The 17,376-nt window shown below is 29.8% G+C and overlaps 1 protein-coding gene, 1 long non-coding RNA gene and 3 other non-coding genes across 7 annotated transcripts in view; 2 read left to right on the forward strand and 3 right to left on the reverse strand.

The window, feature by feature from the left end:
* Positions 1-4,222, forward strand: part of LOC136795556 (uncharacterized) — a 14,055-nt gene extending 9,833 nt beyond the window's left edge. Inside the window, exons 2-3 of the long non-coding RNA XR_010843176.1 lie at positions 1,702-2,014; positions 4,062-4,222. This is a non-coding gene — a long non-coding RNA (uncharacterized lncRNA). The remainder of the gene's footprint in view (positions 1-1,701; positions 2,015-4,061) is intronic.
* The window catches only part of LOC106691081 (uncharacterized), a 597,463-nt gene that overhangs the window by 157,086 nt on the left and 423,001 nt on the right, over positions 1-17,376 (reverse strand). For all 3 annotated transcript variants that reach the window (XM_067046502.1, XM_067046501.1, XM_067046500.1), the window contains exon 4: positions 3,286-3,320. The gene's annotated coding sequence lies outside the window, so the exon portion shown is untranslated. The remainder of the gene's footprint in view (positions 1-3,285; positions 3,321-17,376) is intronic.
* Positions 10,739-10,811, reverse strand: TRNAV-UAC (transfer RNA valine (anticodon UAC)). Its single transcript has one exon. It is a non-coding gene; the product is annotated as a tRNA-Val (tRNA).
* On the forward strand, positions 11,874-11,946 carry TRNAV-UAC (transfer RNA valine (anticodon UAC)). The gene has a single exon. It is a non-coding gene; the product is annotated as a tRNA-Val (tRNA).
* Positions 15,467-15,539, reverse strand: TRNAV-UAC (transfer RNA valine (anticodon UAC)). The gene has a single exon. It is a non-coding gene; the product is annotated as a tRNA-Val (tRNA).

The following is a 17,376-nucleotide window of genomic DNA, read 5'->3' on the forward strand; positions in this document are numbered from 1 at the left end:
GTAAAATTAAATATAACAGGTAACCTTTAAATACCAAAGGTAGTAAAAGGTAAGACACAACATGAATTACTTTTTCTTTCTACACAGTAATGCACTACTAACTCATATTTTATTTCTGTTTTAGAGGGTTCGGGAAAAAAAAAAAAAAAAAAAAAAACATAAAAATGGTTTGAAATTTTTTTTTTTTCGTTTAGGCTTTTTGTCTTACCGACGGCTCCTCATATTTGGAAATGCGTCTATCGCGGTTAAGGAGATAAACAGGAATGATATAATCAAATAACTGCTTTAATAAATTGATACTACTAAATGGATGGTTTAATAACTTTAATCTCGTGTTTATCTTATGATATAACTCTTGTAATAAAGGAAAAGAAGTCTACGTCCAATTCGGTTTATAAACATTTGAATCTACAAGTGAATTTGTATATTTGGGCTTTTAAGTAAACAAAAATAATAATATTTCGGTTAAGATAATAATAATTAAATAGATGCTATTTTGGTCTTCCCAGAAGATTGGTTAGCAATTCACTTCAAGTGGTACAAAAATAACATAAAACAAATCTATATATTGTGTATTGAGACCTATTTGTAAAAAGGTGCTTTTTTGACAGAGGTGTAGATAAAGTTTGATGGTATGGTAATACCATGAAATCTCTTTGCTATCCGACAATATTTGACTTTGAAAAGAATAAATTTATAAAGTGCGAACATAAAAAACCCTTTTCATCCACTAAGAACATTCTTTATTAAATAAGTTCAGTATTTCTGTCTAATTTGTCTATTTTCAAGTATTTCCATTCATATTTTTCTTACCATTCTCATTATAATTGGTACTCGTCTATTAATATTTCTTTTATCAATTTTTTCTTTATACTCATTATAAAATAAAAAAAGTATCTACTCTCATTTATTTCTTTTCATATTTTTTTCTTTTAGTATTGGCATGTATTTCTATTTTGATGGCAGATATTTTATTATTTCCTGACAGATCTTTTTAGCAACTTGCAACAAGTAGATTTTATTTTTGTAGTTCTCGTATTATAATCATTCTTTTTAATGAATTTATTTAGATTTAATCCAGTCATATAGGTAGTGCCATTTGAGGAAGTTCCTATTATTTTCTTTTTCTTCGGTCTCTTTTGACATGACATTTCTGTCATTCTATTTTGGTACTAAATACCATCTTAAATTACCATTTATAAACAATTTTTTTTTAATTTTATATAATACCACATGGATAGAATGGTGTATCGATAATAATAGTATCGACAAGTATAGAACTTATAACAGGATGACCTGTAGCAGCCTAGACTTCAGTCTTCTGGATTAGGTTAGACTTCCCAAGTTGTAGGTCACTGCTCCTTTGACTGTTAGTAACTAGGAGTGGAACTTCATGAACCATTTCTTGATATAATCCTTTATGACTCCATTTGTAATTCCCGATGAAATTGGCTATTTTTTCCAAATCATGGAGCATCCATTGCGATTCTTCTGATTTTATTTTGAAAAGATTCTTTCATTTTTGTAAAGGATGCCGCTCCCCAAACTTCACAGCCGTACATCAGCAGTAGCCTGAGTATTGTTTTATAAATATGAATAGCTGTTTCTGGTTATAATTTGGATTTTCTATTTAGGATAGGATATGGCATTGCTGACTTTGCACAGGTTTGAGTTAGTTTGATGTTGTTATGGTGATTCCAGGCTATGCGGCGATCGAAGTGAATAACAAATATATTCTAGATCAAGAGGCTGAATTTACATTATTAGGGCAAGGTGGAACCAACTAAGAGCCGGGGGAGGGGAGACTAAAGATGTCAACCACTAGAGAAGCAATTAGGCGGCTCGTGGTTTTCTTGTTTCACGGACCAGTTGCCTAATGACAGCTATTCTTGTTATTGGCGATGAGATATGCCGTGAAGAGAGTCATAATAATCATGAATTCCTTATCGTTTTGGCAATTGATAACCCTCAATGTAACGAAGAATCAATACTCTAAGACATATAAATACACAATGTGAGTAATCTTACATTAAAAATGTTCCGTTCTTCACTTTAATTTATCCGAGATAAAAGCGATAAAATTAGTACATTGGTATAAACGATTTGATATAAATACCAACGTCTCCTACGTCTTCAGCATACACAATGAGTAATCTTCAAGTAAGAGTTTATAAGATAAACAGTAATTATGTTGCTCCACAGGAAAAAAAACACTTCAGTTTTACAGATTCAGCTATTCGTAAACTTATATTAAATCATTCCCGCTGAGACCACGTAGCTAGGCTTACATGAATGTTTTAAGCCGGCAAGGTTTTTTTAGTGGGAAACTTGAATAATTTTAAGACATGAAAATAGAAAATTTGTTCCACACTGTTCGCTTAAAAATAACGTTACATATTAAGAAACGGAAAGATTAAACTTTTTTTTTTCAAAATTTAGAGCTCAAATGGTTCCTAACATCCATTAGCTCAGAATATTGTTTTACAAGCACAGGTGGACAGACTAAACACAAATAGAAAAAAATAAAATAAACTTTATAAATAAGCTACAGTAAAATTGAACCTTATTTAATTTAGAATAAATTTGGAAACTAATACTGTCCTGTATTTTTTTAGTTAATAATTCTTAAAACTATTTGAAATATCTATTATAAATATAAATTATAGCCTCAGTCCCTATTTTGGGAGTCGTACCTTGTCTAAGGTTACCTAGATTTACTTGTATAAAACAATGATTCGGCCAGTTCTTTTGTATTGCTCGGAAACGTGAACTATCTCCAAGGCTGGTGAGCACAACTTAATGGTCATGGAGAGGAAGATTCTCCGTAAAATATTTGGAGCTGTCAAGGTTGACCAGATATGGAGACGTTGAACAAACCAAGAGCTCAAAGTTTTATACAAGGAACCACACGTTGTGCAGTTTGTGAGGCTCAGTAGATTGAGGTGGGCAGGGCTTGTTGCTCGGATGACTGAGAATGATCTGCCAAGGAAAATAGTGACAGAGGCACTACATGGAACAAGACGCAGAGGAAGACTCCCCTTCGATGGAGTGATGGTGTGAGTGGTGATGCCAGGACCATGATGGGAGTGAGGAACTGGATGGCAGCTGCACAAGATCGTAATGATTGGTGGAGGCTGATGTAGAAGGCCAGGACTCGACATCGAGTTGTAGAGCCGAATTAATAAAAATAATAATAATTGAAAAATCTAATTAACTAAGCCACTTTTGGTCATTTTATAAACAATTTCATGATTATCCACATTATAAAAAAGAATGTCAACTTACCGGACACATAAGCTCCTTTTCGACCAGCCCCTTTTCTGAAATAAAATAAAAACAAATTATTTAAATTAATTGAAGCTTTTATATATAATATAATCTTAGAGAGTTTGGTGATCAGTCAACATAAAATAATAATATAATGATATAAAAGTGTTATATGAATAGCTACGTTTCAGCCCCCTTTATAGGCTCTACTATTTTTTTCTTTTTTTTTTCCTACCTCCTAAAAATAAAACTTTCTACTATTATTTTTTTTCAAAACCTCTTTATTTTTCATTCAAATATTTTTTTTTCGATTCGTAAACAGAAAACTAGTTTGGCCAGTATTTCGGCATTTTCCTGTGATAAAAAAGTTGAACTCACGATAAAAACTTAGCATTCCCGATTTTCCTAACCACTTTTTCTATACCCAAACCACTGCAAATTTTGTATGATCAGATTTATAAATTTTATAAGTAATCCATCAGTCTTACCCTTACTCGATTAATCTTATCCTCCATCTTTGGTTTTTTGTCACCTATAGGTGTCCCTTGAAGTACAAAAATATATTGAGTCATGTAAGTATTCAATGGAGTACTTAGTAAGGAACACTTGGTATTCTTTTTAATACTAGATAAATAATAGTGGTAAATGGGAGCTTAAAACACCAACTTAAGTGTAACATGATGTTAGGACCTATTAGTTTCGTTTAAGTATAAGTAAAGTAAAAGTTAATTTAAAGTTGAGTAGGGTAGGCAGAAGACAAAGTGAATGCATGACTAAAACAATTTTGATTGAAGGTTAATATTAAGAGACGCAAAGGCCCCGGAGGGGACATGCAGGTTGGAAGAGGCCTTCCATTATGAAACAGCCCATGAGCGGAGTCCACTGATCAAAAATTAAGAGCAAGAGTTTGGCTAAGAGATTCTTCCTCCTCAGCCGACAATGCCGGCCTCTGAAAGATTCAGTATTCTTCTCTTCCTCTTCTGAGTCATTATACTCGTCGGTAATGAACCCTTCCTTTATTTCAGTAACTTGTATATATATATATATATTAATAGACACATAGATGGGTATTACTCCGGAACTAGAGAAAATTTAATTCGGTGAAAATTAAGAAACCATTTTTTTTTCCCGAAATATTTCTTATCATGAAAGGATCTACAGTTACTTATTCGTAAGCGGAGGTAGATACAGAAATTATCTTTAGCGGGGGGGGGGAGGTGCGCCCCCACTCACCCTCAAAAATAAATAAAATAGACTATATTCGAGATTAAACAGTTAAATCATATCAACAATTAATTATTTTTTCTTAAGAAGAGGGAGCTAACGCAGTCATATTCTCTTATTCTTTTTTCATGAATGTTGCTCTTATGGTAAAAAATGTGAGGCATAGCCTGGTTATTATAATTTTTTAATGGTAAATAGCATTTTTTGATCACAAGCGAGGTTTCAGCTGTAATATCTCATAATTTTGAAGAAAAAAAAAAACATTATAAACTATACACAAAACAAAATTGCATGCTTTATCATGGATACACTACGAAAGAATTCTCAAAAATCAGAAACAAAAACATAAAGGTATCATACAAAACAATGGTTTAGGTGAGGAATCTCCAGAACGGTGCGTTGATTTTTTTTTTATCAGTAGGACACAGAAAGAATTCTCAAAAATCAGAAACAAAAACATAAAGGTATCATACAAAACAATGGTTTAGGTGAGGAATCTCCAGAACGGTGCGTTGATTTTTTTTTTATCAGTAGGACACAGGGTTGAGGTGAAGGTCCTTAGATGGTTGATATAACAGTTACATTTTTTTTTTAACCCTTGATTTTGGGAGAGGGGTATAGTCTTGTACAAAAGACACCCCTAAAACAACGTTATAAATAAAAAAAAAATTAATAGATAAAAATAGAGAAGAGAAGAAGAAAAGCTAATAACAAAAACAATGATATTTGAAATGAAAGATGAAAAAAAAAAGGTTAATTTGAGAAAAGGACGGAGCGAAAAAAACCAACAAATAAAATAGAAGTAATAATAATAGCATTAATAAATTTAGAATTTATAACAAAATGTCTAGGAGCAATCTGGGCTTCTGTCTTCGGGATGAAGTTTTTTTTTTGTGTAGTCTTGTATTGATTCCATTTGTGACTCCCGCTGCAATTGGCTATTCTGATAAGTGGATGTATAGATTGGTAAAAAAAAATTAAAATTAAATTAAGCTGAAAACAATTAATTCAATTTTCCTATCGATCCGAAAATCCCATTTTTAGTTTACTAATGTACATCTCTACCGATGGAAACCTGCTGTATGGGCTGAAACGTTATCCATTAAAAAATAGTTAAATGTTTTATATTATTCAGATTCCATAATGTTGCTGGTAAATATGTTAGTATCAAGGTGTTTGAAAACCAAACACAATAAATAGTTATAGAGAAGTATAGAAGCATAAAAAAATATATACATATTAATTGTCCTCAAAATTGTAGCCATTCGATTTCAGTGTTTAATACACATTAATACACTTTAATACACATTATTTTATATTAAACTATAAATAATAAATACAACTTTATATTAAAAAAATGTTTGTTTTATGTAGTTTAAAAGGTTTTATTTTTTTCATAAATCGTTTTGATTAATATTCATTATTAAATATTAAAATACTTATTAAAAAAAATTATAAATGAATAAAATTTTAATAAATTGAAATTAGTAAAGTAGCTGAAACGGAAGGCATCTTACTCAAGAGAAAGCTTGTTCGAAACTAGGCCACTGGGAACGGTCAACCCAGCATATTTCTCTGCTAACTGATATAACACTGATTTTATTACCAAGATCTTCGCCAAAAAACCTCAAAAATAAACCATTCTGGAAGATTATTGATTGACCGTGTGTATAGATGAATGGAATATGGTCCGGGTGCGGTAAACTCAAATAGTAAATAATTATACAATTTTATTGAGCCAACGTTTCGCCCCCCATTGCAGGGCTTCGTCAGGGCTAAAAAAGATACAAACACTATAGTTACAAAAAGGAAAAAAGAAAAAACATAAGTGGAAAAATAACAGGGGTATAAAATGAAAAGTAAGATATAATAAGACAAATTAAAGGTTATAAATAGTAAATGAAAAGGGTAATAGTAACAGATAGATAAGAGAAGAAATATTAAAGAAAGTACAAATAAAGAGATGAAAAAATAAAAAAAAAATACACATCTAATGATGAGACAGAATGCATACCTGTTTTGACGGTAGTCAAAGATAGAGTGACCGTTGGTATTGGGAGGAGTGGGGATGGCAGTTATACCACAATAACGAAAATAATTATTAAAACATTAAAACATTCTGCTTCGATATCACAATTCTTAAAACAGATGGATTAAAAAAAAATTATAGAAATCGCTTCCAGGCAATTATAAGAACGTGCGTAAGAGAGAACAAAATTCTACAAGCTACACATGACTGAACGAATGACCAAATGAAATGTAGTAATTTATAAAAAAATAAAAAATGGATCTATTTAAATAATTAAGAACAAATATTGTGAAAATTTTATTTAAAATACACAAAAAAAATTATTAAAAAAGTTATATGCTTTAAAAACAATGCATTTCACAATTGAATAATGTACTAAAACATAAGTGGAAAACAGACCTACTCCAATTTGAGTTTCTTACACCTGATACTTTAATTACACCTACCCTTATAATTTTCGTTTTTATCTATACTACCTTCTAGTCATAATTGAACCCGAGAATGCACCGCGAAGCATAGACTGAAGAAAATTAAGATATTACCGACGCTGAAGGGTAATAAGTTTTACAACAAAACCTCTCCTAGTTTCAGTGATACTAAGCAACAAAAAACAGTGGCTGTAGCAGGATTTAAACCTGTCTGGTCCAGCCAGTGCTGAAGCTTGATTATCATTTAAATTAAAGCAAATAGTCCCCTCCTTGTACTAGGGCAGCTTTTTGTACATTACTGTAAAGCACAAAGCAAGAACGATTCACACCTTCTGAACTACTCTTTCCAGTAAAGAATAAATAAAAATTGCCATCATTCTTTTTTTCTGATAAATTGATTATTCATAGTGATTTGAACTAGCTAAATGTTATAATTATGACAAAACGTGAAATCTTTGTATATCATAATATTTTAGTTATGTCTTAATGTTATTGACCTTTTTTTTTTTATAATATAAAATTAAAGAACTGTCTTCTCCGTCAGCCTATTATACAACATAAGAAGCTTCTCGGCAAACTCACCCTCCGCTTGACCCTGGGCTCGGAGCTCCTTGAATAAGTAAAACACATCTCCTTCCGGAGTCCACCTGCCGCCGCCGCATCTTCAGTGTCTCCCAGGGAAGGGTCGAGTCGCCTTAATACATCCTTTACATGTATAAATATAGAGAAATTTCACTATTATCGTTACGTATAAGATCTTCTCTAAAGTCTTGCTGAATAAACAGGAATTACAAATAGATCACAAAATAGGAGAGTACCAAGAGGGCTTTAGAAAAGGAAGGTCCTGTCAGGATCAAATTCTATGCCTTAAACTGCTCATAAAATTCTACACTACCAGAAGGAAAAATCTTTACATTTCCTATGTTGACTTTAAAAATGCCTACGATTCTGTGGATAGGAAAACTCTACTGGAAATCCTGAATGAGTATGGAGTAGATCAGAAAACCATAAATCTGATAAAACTGCACATGCTTACCCAATTTGTAAAAGCTGCTAAAAATAGAGAAGAGGAGCTTAAGAGCTTATGAGCCCACGAAAACACAAGAAGGTTACAGGCTAAGATCTACAGAAAAATCAAAGGCCTATGTAAGAAGATGAAAATCAGAAGGCTGATGTTCTATGCGCACATGAAGAGAATGAAAGAGGAAAGATTGAATAAGAAGATCTTTAAAAAAATTTAGCTACAAAAGTATGGGAGAATACACGACGCAAATGAGATAGGAACTAAAGAGACTTAAAATTTCAGATACCGACTGTCTAGATAGAGATACGTATAGGAAAACATTGAAAAATCTCACCAATATTGGAAAAGGGAAAAAAAAGGGGTACGAAAAAAGAAAAGAAAGGCAGTCGAGGATCATGAAACTGCGATAGAAAATCAAGACTCCCAAAGAAGCCTAACCATTGATATTGACGTGGTCCTTAGTGGCCGATACGTGATAAAAAAAAAAAATTAAATAAGTCCTAGATGAAACATGTTAATGATATTTATCAACTGTATCACGTGAGTTTGTGGCAAGGGTTTTTTTTTTTTTTTTTTGTAATATCTGCATATGCTTGAATTCAAATTTCCGCTATAATGTTGTCAAAATGGTGAAAAAATAAATATATAATTTTACTTAATTTTTTTTCTACAAGTATTAAACTTCGATGTGTCTGTTTTTATATGGCCAATCCTCATCTACCAAATCTCATTTACTGGTGGACATACGCCATTTCGAAAAACTATGATCCATGGATTGGATAGCCTCCAAACGAGCTTTACTGGTGTTGTTAACACTTGTAAAAGTGTTTTAAAAAATAAATATATACAGTTCAAGCTCTAATAGTGTTGTTAACACTTGCTAAAAGTGTTTTAAATAAAATATATGTTACAGTTCAAGCTCCACTGGTGTTGTTAACACTTCACTTACGTAATTATGATTAAATTATATTCGTGCTCTCATCACTAAGTAGTTTTTTAAGAAAAAAAGTAGGTTGCATTTTACGTTAAGTGTTTAAATCTTGTTATTATAATATAATGGTAAGATTTTGTTTCATGATAAATCAATCCATATTTTAATATTTTGGGCAAAAATAATATAGGAGAACATTTTTATTGGGAAGGAATGCTGAGGGTTGATGGCTATCCTACCTTGAGAGACCGAGTATGGTAAATATTCAGTTAAGAGGTTTTGATAAAATGTTTATTGTGGCTCATAGAAGTCCATAGCTAACACTAACTAATAATTTCAACATAAGCTTTTCAAAAGTATTAAAATAATGAAATAAGTTAATCCTATGATGATTATAATGATACTAAAATCAATTTCTCATAAGATAAATCCGAAAAATAAAATTATGTACTGAACCCTTGTTAGTCTGTTGTAATTTTCAAACCAAATGGTTTTTAACTAAATATTTGTTTGACGAAAAAAATACTACCAAATAACAATTTAGTTCTAGAATTTCAGTCTCTATCTGGTTCAGCTTAGCTAGAACATAAAAAAAAAATCCACCAAAAAAATTAATGATAATTTCCAAAATTAACTGAAACAAAAAATCGATTACTTATACTGTTAAGTGTTCGGCCTTAACTTTTTTTTTCCTACGAAGGATTTCGTATAAAAAATCGTAGACATTCTTTACATTAATTTTTTTCCTAGTTCTCTAACATGGCTGTATCATAAAAATATTAAATTTTTGTTAGCTATTTGAGGCATTAATAATACTTTTCATTCTGAAGTAGCTTCTATGACAGGTGGCTTCAAGCTTTAGCTTGTTAGCAGCTAAGCCATACTATAACAGAGGGATTAATTTCATAGGCCGTTAATGAATTTGGATCCACTCCAATATGTGTAAATTAGTGACACGTACTAAAATCTTACGCACCTTAGTTTACGACTCATTAAGATATAAAACGAATGAGAGAAGGAAAATAATATGTATTTTTTTTTAAGTATTCAACAACTTCACAAGATTGTGGAATAACATGTGTGTTTAGTAGTCCACTAAGGTCTTATGATAAATAAATAAATTCTTTATAAAAGAACTAAACTATGTACTAACGAAATATTAATTTTTTATTAACAAAAATACCTGCTATTTTCCAAACTATTAATCAGTTAGATAAATCTTTAGCTGTTTAACTTTCAGAATACTATTACAAATACCAACTAGTTGTGAATCTTAAAATTGTATAAAGTTACTTATAATTTTTTTAATACCCTCATCAAAATTGTTTCAAAATATCTAATAATCCCTTTCCTAAAAAAATGCATGCTTACACATCCTAATTCAGTATTTAATCTTAATGTCTACAAAAAATGTTTACTTATCAAAACACTGACCTTCATTGTTATCATTATTCTATGTTTATTTTATTTCTTGATTTTTTAACTAAGAAAATCGCCTTATTAATGAGCTGAAACACTGTATTATTTATAAAATTAAAATAAAATTAAATTTATAAAAATATAGCACCAAAGTACATAAGATTTTTTGAAAAATAATAAGAAATATAAAATATTAATTAAAAAATTGTTCAACAGTTTGAAATATTCTCAAATCGTTTGGAATGCAGGGAAGGATTCAACACTGTACAAATAGAACAAAAGCACAAGAGTTTAAGTCTAATTTTTCGTTCATTTTGCTTTCTTCCCTCTAAATTCCAATTTTTATTTTCTCAATTAGTATTTTCAGCATTGTAAATTGTAAAATAATTTTATAAGTTTGAAAAAAATAAAAACTGTGATTCCGGCCAGGATCGAACTGGCGACCTTCTGCGTGTAAAGCAGATGTGATAACCACTACACCACGGAACCGATGGAGAAAGGACCAAACTATTTTATTACAAAAATTAATTATCATTATTTATATTACAACAATATATATATACAACAAATAAATATGTACACCTTTGTATCAAAACAAGCATATTAATTTGAATTAAAGAAGATTATTTATAATTTTGTATTCTATTTATACTTTAAAATTTAATATGTAAAAATTTAATAAATTATAACTAAACATAATGAAATTGCTATATCGGGTTCCAATGTATTCTTACCATTTATTGAACGCTTTAAATGCCCTGCCTTTAATTCCCAGGTTTTTTCAAAACTTCAGTTAGGATAAATAATTTCCCAGAAACGGAGCTGAAATGTGAGTTTTCATCCATTTGCCCAGTTCTAGTCACAACCCCACAAGTGCTAAGTGGAAAAAAAATGTCTATTATTTTTTAGTTTTTTATGTATAAAAATGTTAATTATTCTAAGTTTATAAGACTTTTTTGAAAGTCTCTAAACTAGTAAACTTGAACAGCCCTGATGAAGCTCTACAATGTGGGGCGAAACGTAGGTAAATAGTTTTTATCTATTTTTTTTCTTTTTTGACCATCTTCATATTTGTAATTATACGGTCAATTATTTATATATACAATGTTCTGTTAGATATTCTGTTGTTCTCGGCAGTTTCAAACATATCGAGCTCCGAATGGAAAACTATTTTTGTTAACTTTGCAAAACAGCTTGTTTTAAACATTTTCTATTTCCTCTTATAACAACGAGTGGTTACAGAGCATAAATCCCCAATATAGCAATTCCACCATGTTTAGTTATCATTTGTTAAATGAATTAAATTTTAAATTTTATGAGTATCAATAAAGTATAAAATTATTCATAATCTTCTTTGATCCAAATTTATAAACTTGTTTTGAAACAAGCGTGTACGTATTTATTTTTTGAATAAGTAATTACCCCTTATTAGCGGACGCTTCTCGGCAACGGACAAGTTCCTCGTTTAATGTACGTTATGAGGATGTTTAACTGTAATATAATTAATAATAATTATTTTTTGTATCAAAATAGTTTGGTCTTTTCTCTATCGGTTCCGTGGTGTAGTGGTTATCACATCTGCTTTACACGCAGAAGGTCGCCAGTTCGATCCTGGCCGGAATCACTTTCTTTTTATTATCTTTAAGTTTTTTTCTAATAATTCTATTTGAATTACAGAGAATCATAATACCTACAATAAAAATTGGTCTCTAGAGATTATAAAACAAAATATCAACAAATAACAACATAAAACTGAATTAATATTAAATCAAAGTATAACTTTTCAGAGTAATAAATTGGAAAAAAAAATTAACAGAAAAAAGATCAAAATATTTTAACGTCCATTTTTACAAACCCAAGTAAATAATTAGAACATCGATTTACACTACAGTAAAGGATGTAAAAAGTTCAAATGAATTCATAAAAAAATATTTATTAAATAATAATAATAATAATAATAATAATAATACAAAACATTCAATCAATTTATACATATTGGTCGAAAACAACATAATTGCTTCTTTTCTGACAGGACGGGTTGGAAATGAAGGGATAGGCGGGATTAGAAAGTTGGAAGAGTGCTGGAGCAACGGATGAATGTTGTGATGGAATTCCACAAGGAGGAGAATCATATAATGAATGATCTATCATAAGCTACTGTTCAGTGGACAGCTGTATATAAATCTGAAGACCAAGAACGGATATTGCGAGAATTATTAGAGGATTTGAATTGAAGGAGCCGGAGATTTATCACGGACACGGGATTGAATAGCTTGGTAGAGGAAGGATGCTAGGACACACGATAATTTTAGTCACTTCAGTATCTAATTGTTGATTTCTACATTGTAAATGTTATTCTAGCTTATTTATTACACGTATATAAAATAAACTGTCAGTGGTAAAAAATTAATTATTAAAAAAAAATATATCTTTGATAATATTATATTAAAGTTCACATTACGAAGAAACAACGATCCGCCTTTCGAAAAAAGTACTTTCAGAAAGGCATTTGCGGATGAATTCACACATTAAAACAATTAAATTTACTAATTTACTTTAAATAATTATAATAAATTAGTATCTAATCGTTATCCAGGTATAAAATGTATTCGTTAGGTGATCCAATTCGTTACCATGCTAATATATTTGCTTTTTGTGAGCTTTATAGGCCAGATTTATTTTCTAAGATATCTTTTATAACAATTCCTTGTGAATTATTTATGCATTCTATATGAGTGAAAATTTCTTTTTTTTTTTTGATAAACTGAGATTTTTGAGAAGCTAACTTTTGATATTCAAAAGTGAAAAGGTACTATTCCTGTTTTAATTATTTATTTTATATTATTAAAAAACAATAAAAACGCCTCGGGGTTATCACACCATCAATCAGATATCTAATTAAACATCTATCTAAAATTACATTGGTTTTTATTCTTATTAGTCTTGTATTGCTAATAATAACGTATTGTTATCACAAATATAAAATTTTTAATAATTAGAAGAAAGGAGATATTTTAAATAAGGAAATAAAATACCTTCCTATGAAGAATGAGGAAGGTATTTTAGATAGATATTTAATCAGATACCTGAAGATTTGGTGACAACCTCGAAACGTTGTTATTGTTTATTAATGATATAAAATAAATAATTAAAACAGGAAGAGTACCTTTTCATTCACAAGTTCTAATTGTATTTGAAACTCTTCCAGTAGAAAATATAACTTTAAAAAATTTTAAAAAATTCCATTTTATTATTTTATAATACATTCTTAAGACATCAGTATCTATTTGTCAAGTTTTTTTCTTATATTTTCTACGTTAGAAAATGTATTCTTGCTTATTTGTGTACTTATTTATTAGACTTAAAATAATATATAATATAAAATAAAATAAATTGTAAGCATTATAAACGTCATTATTAAAAAAAATTATAAAAGATATTTGTATTATATTTTTGTGAGATATAACAATTTTTTGCAATACTATTGGAAAAATCAAAATTTCTTCGTTAACCAACATTTTTTTGGAATATATAACCAATAGGGCTCAAACGATCAGCTAAAATTAAAAAAAAAAAACAGGAATTTTACACAAAGCAAACAAAATTAATCAATCAAATTTTCATTCATGACTATCCGGCTTCGTAAACGCTGTAAAATTGATTATAAACCAATTTTTTGTATAATATTATATGATTAAATTGGCCATCCAAAAAGTAAATGAATTTACAAAGTGATTTTCAGGCATGAGCTTTAGCAAATATTGGGTTAAACAAAACGTAGGTTGTCCTAATTTACTCTAGGGTTTATAAAAAAATACTAAAAGACAAATAAGTATGCTTAGTCTCGCGAGCTTCCATCTTTAGCAGAATGAAAATTGTAGTAGCGGTTCTCATATACTTCGAGTCTAATTTAAAATTAAATTATAACTATTTAATAAGTTTTTCACACTTTTTCCTTCTCTTTGAATCTCATTCTTAATCATTTTTTTTCCTCTGAGCTTATTCTTCTCTGCTGGAGTTAAAGGTTGGAATTAGTCTAAATAATTTCAAATTATAAGAACCTTGGAACACTCTCCTGAATACATTCATTCGTTTTTTATTTTGATTATTTTTAATAAATACGTACTAATATTTACTAGACTCGAACAAAATATATTCCTATAAAATAATGTACACAAATGAGCACTTCAATCAGAATAATTTATTTCTAAAGTAAATGAGACTTATGTTTATTCCTAATTTAAAATGCCCCTCTTGAAATAAAAGAATCTCAGTTCTATCGTGCACATATATTAAGTCAAGTGTATATTTTATTTGTTTCAATGGCAATTAAAGGAGGATAAGAAAAACATAATTTTCAAGTAAATAAAATATCATGATTTGATCTCATTACCCTTCTAATCTGATTTCTTATACATGACTGGATAAAATAAGGCAGAGGACTAAACTATACATTATGAACTTGTTTTTGTATATCTTCGCATACTAATGCTTCATGTTTGTGCTTGAACTGACGGTAACAATCGTGAGATTACGTTAATGTAAAGAGTAGCTCCCAATTTTTACAATGCACAATTAGGGTTCATATGGCGTCAAAGAACCTGCAAGTCTTTGGAAAAAATTACACCGAGTAACAAAGTTTTAAAATTTATTTCCGGAAAGACTGAAAGCTAGCAAATACCCTTACAGTAAGATTCATGAGTTTTTGTATTTTTGATATTTTTCGTTGCTGAAAAGTCCAATTCACTATTACAAACTACGGAAGTATTCAAACCGTACGAGCCATTATTATTTTCGTATCCGATAATGAGCCATTTTATCAAAAATAATTATCATTGACTGAAGAAAAAAAAACTTGTTTTAGCTGGAAGTTTTTTGAATAACCGAAATCAATAATATGACATGTAAAATACTGAATAGAAGGTGGATTGGAGATCTATCCGGCCCAAAACAAAATTGAATATCAAACAGCCGACCTATCCTGCATGAGATATCTTCCTATCTCTCCTAAGATATATTCCTAATGCCTTTCCATTCCCTGATCATTTAATTATAGCTCATTTAATAATTGTTATTGTTTTTAATAAGATAAAATAATTGTGAGTAATAAAATAGAAAAAAAAAAATAGTTTCAAAATAGAAAGTGATTCCGGCCAGGATCGAACTGGCGACCTTCTGCGTGTAAAGCAGATGTGATAACCACTACACCACGGAACCGATAGAGAAAGGACCAAACTATTGGTACAAAAACTAATTATTATTAATCATATTACAGTAAAACCTTTTAATAACGAACATCAAACGATAAGTTTGTTCATGGCCGAGAAGTGTCCGCTGATATGGGTTATTACTTATACAAAACTATGTAAGTATAAAGTAAGTACGTACACACTTGTATCAAAACAAGTTTATTAATTTGGTTTAAAGACGATTATTAATAATTTTATACTTTATTGATACTCATAAAATTTAAAATTGAATTCATTTAAGAAATGATAACTGAGCATGATAAAATTGCTATATTGGGGTCTTATGCTCTCAAACCACTCGTGATTATGAGAGGAAATATAAAATGTTTAAAACAAGGCGTTTTAAAATTTTAAGCAAAATTAACTTTTCATTAAAATTTCTTTGAAACTTCCCAGAACCCTAGAATATCTAACAGAACATTGTATATATAAATAATTGACCGTATAATTACAAATATGAAAAAAATGGCCAGGTTTACGGTCAAAAAAGAACAAAAATAGTTAAAAACTATTTATTTTCCTACGTTTCGCCCAAAATTGTAGATCTTCAATAGGGCTGTTCAAGTTGATAGCTTTAGGGGCTTTCAAAAAGTCTTAGTATTAAGAACAGTCTGATGAATGTCTACAAAGTGGGACGAAACGTCGGAAAATTAGTTGTTTATTATATACTGTAAAAACAGTAGTTAGTTTTTAAATTCTTGAGGGAAATCTTTATCTGAGGAGATATGAGACGTACAGGTATCTAATTAGCACTCACATTAAAACTAGTTTACATCAGTTTAACTTATTTAATTTTGATTTTTAAATGTGAGGTTTTCAAATTTAGAATAAATAAAACAATTCATAAGGCTATAGAAGCCATATCTTATCTTAAAACAAGCAAAATCTTAAAACAAAATGGTTCGAATAATGTTTAAATACAGACGAATTATACCTGAGTGATGGTAAATAATAATAACATAATGATTGAATCTTATGAAATCTCATCAGAGAAAAAAATGTTTTTCATACACATCTCGACAGATCATAACATGGAGCTGTAATGGTAATACTTACAATTCCATTGAATAAATAAATGTAACGATTACATTGATAAATATCTTTACTAAGATGAATAACAACTATAAATAAAACATGGCTAAAATAGTCGTTACAAATAGTTTTAAAAAAAATAAAATGCACTGTTCATTAATGATTGTTTGAGCGGTGGTGAGGAAATGACCACAATTGATGGGACAATTGAGCCTTGGCCTGGAGTTGGCTCCAGTGGATTAATATTGAAATTCCAGCAGTTGGTCTCTGGTGAGCCCAGGTGAGCGAAAATAGTCCTCAACCCGGTGTTTCTATTAATCGCGCATTCTTCGCCGGGAATACGAAATTTCTAGAATTTATTATTCTCTACCTACGCCTGGATATTTTATTATTCCAACTATTTGCAATAATGGAGTGGATCACAATAAGCTGCTGCATACACAGCTGAGGGTATTGGAAAAATGCACTAAATTCAAATGAATACCATTTAATAAATAATATAATTATAAATCTTATTATAAAGTAAACAATAATTGAATGTGAAATGAATCTTAATCCTCAGCTGGTAGGTTTGACAGAGTTCCATCGGAGTATTAATTTGTCTTACATTTTGATTTTCCGAATTTAATTTAAAATTCAGCAGAACAAGAAATAGATTAATATGTATAAACGTTTAACCAACGTTGTAGCTTCCATCTGAATAATTTTAATGAATTAAAAAAAAAAATCCAAAGTCCACTCTCTCTCTCTCTCTCTCTCTCTCTCTCTCTCTC

This window comes from Halyomorpha halys, unplaced genomic scaffold (genome assembly GCF_000696795.3).
Source record: "Halyomorpha halys isolate HHAL.00 unplaced genomic scaffold, Hhal_1.1 Scaffold51.1, whole genome shotgun sequence".
Lineage (NCBI taxonomy): Eukaryota > Metazoa > Arthropoda > Insecta > Hemiptera > Pentatomidae > Halyomorpha > Halyomorpha halys.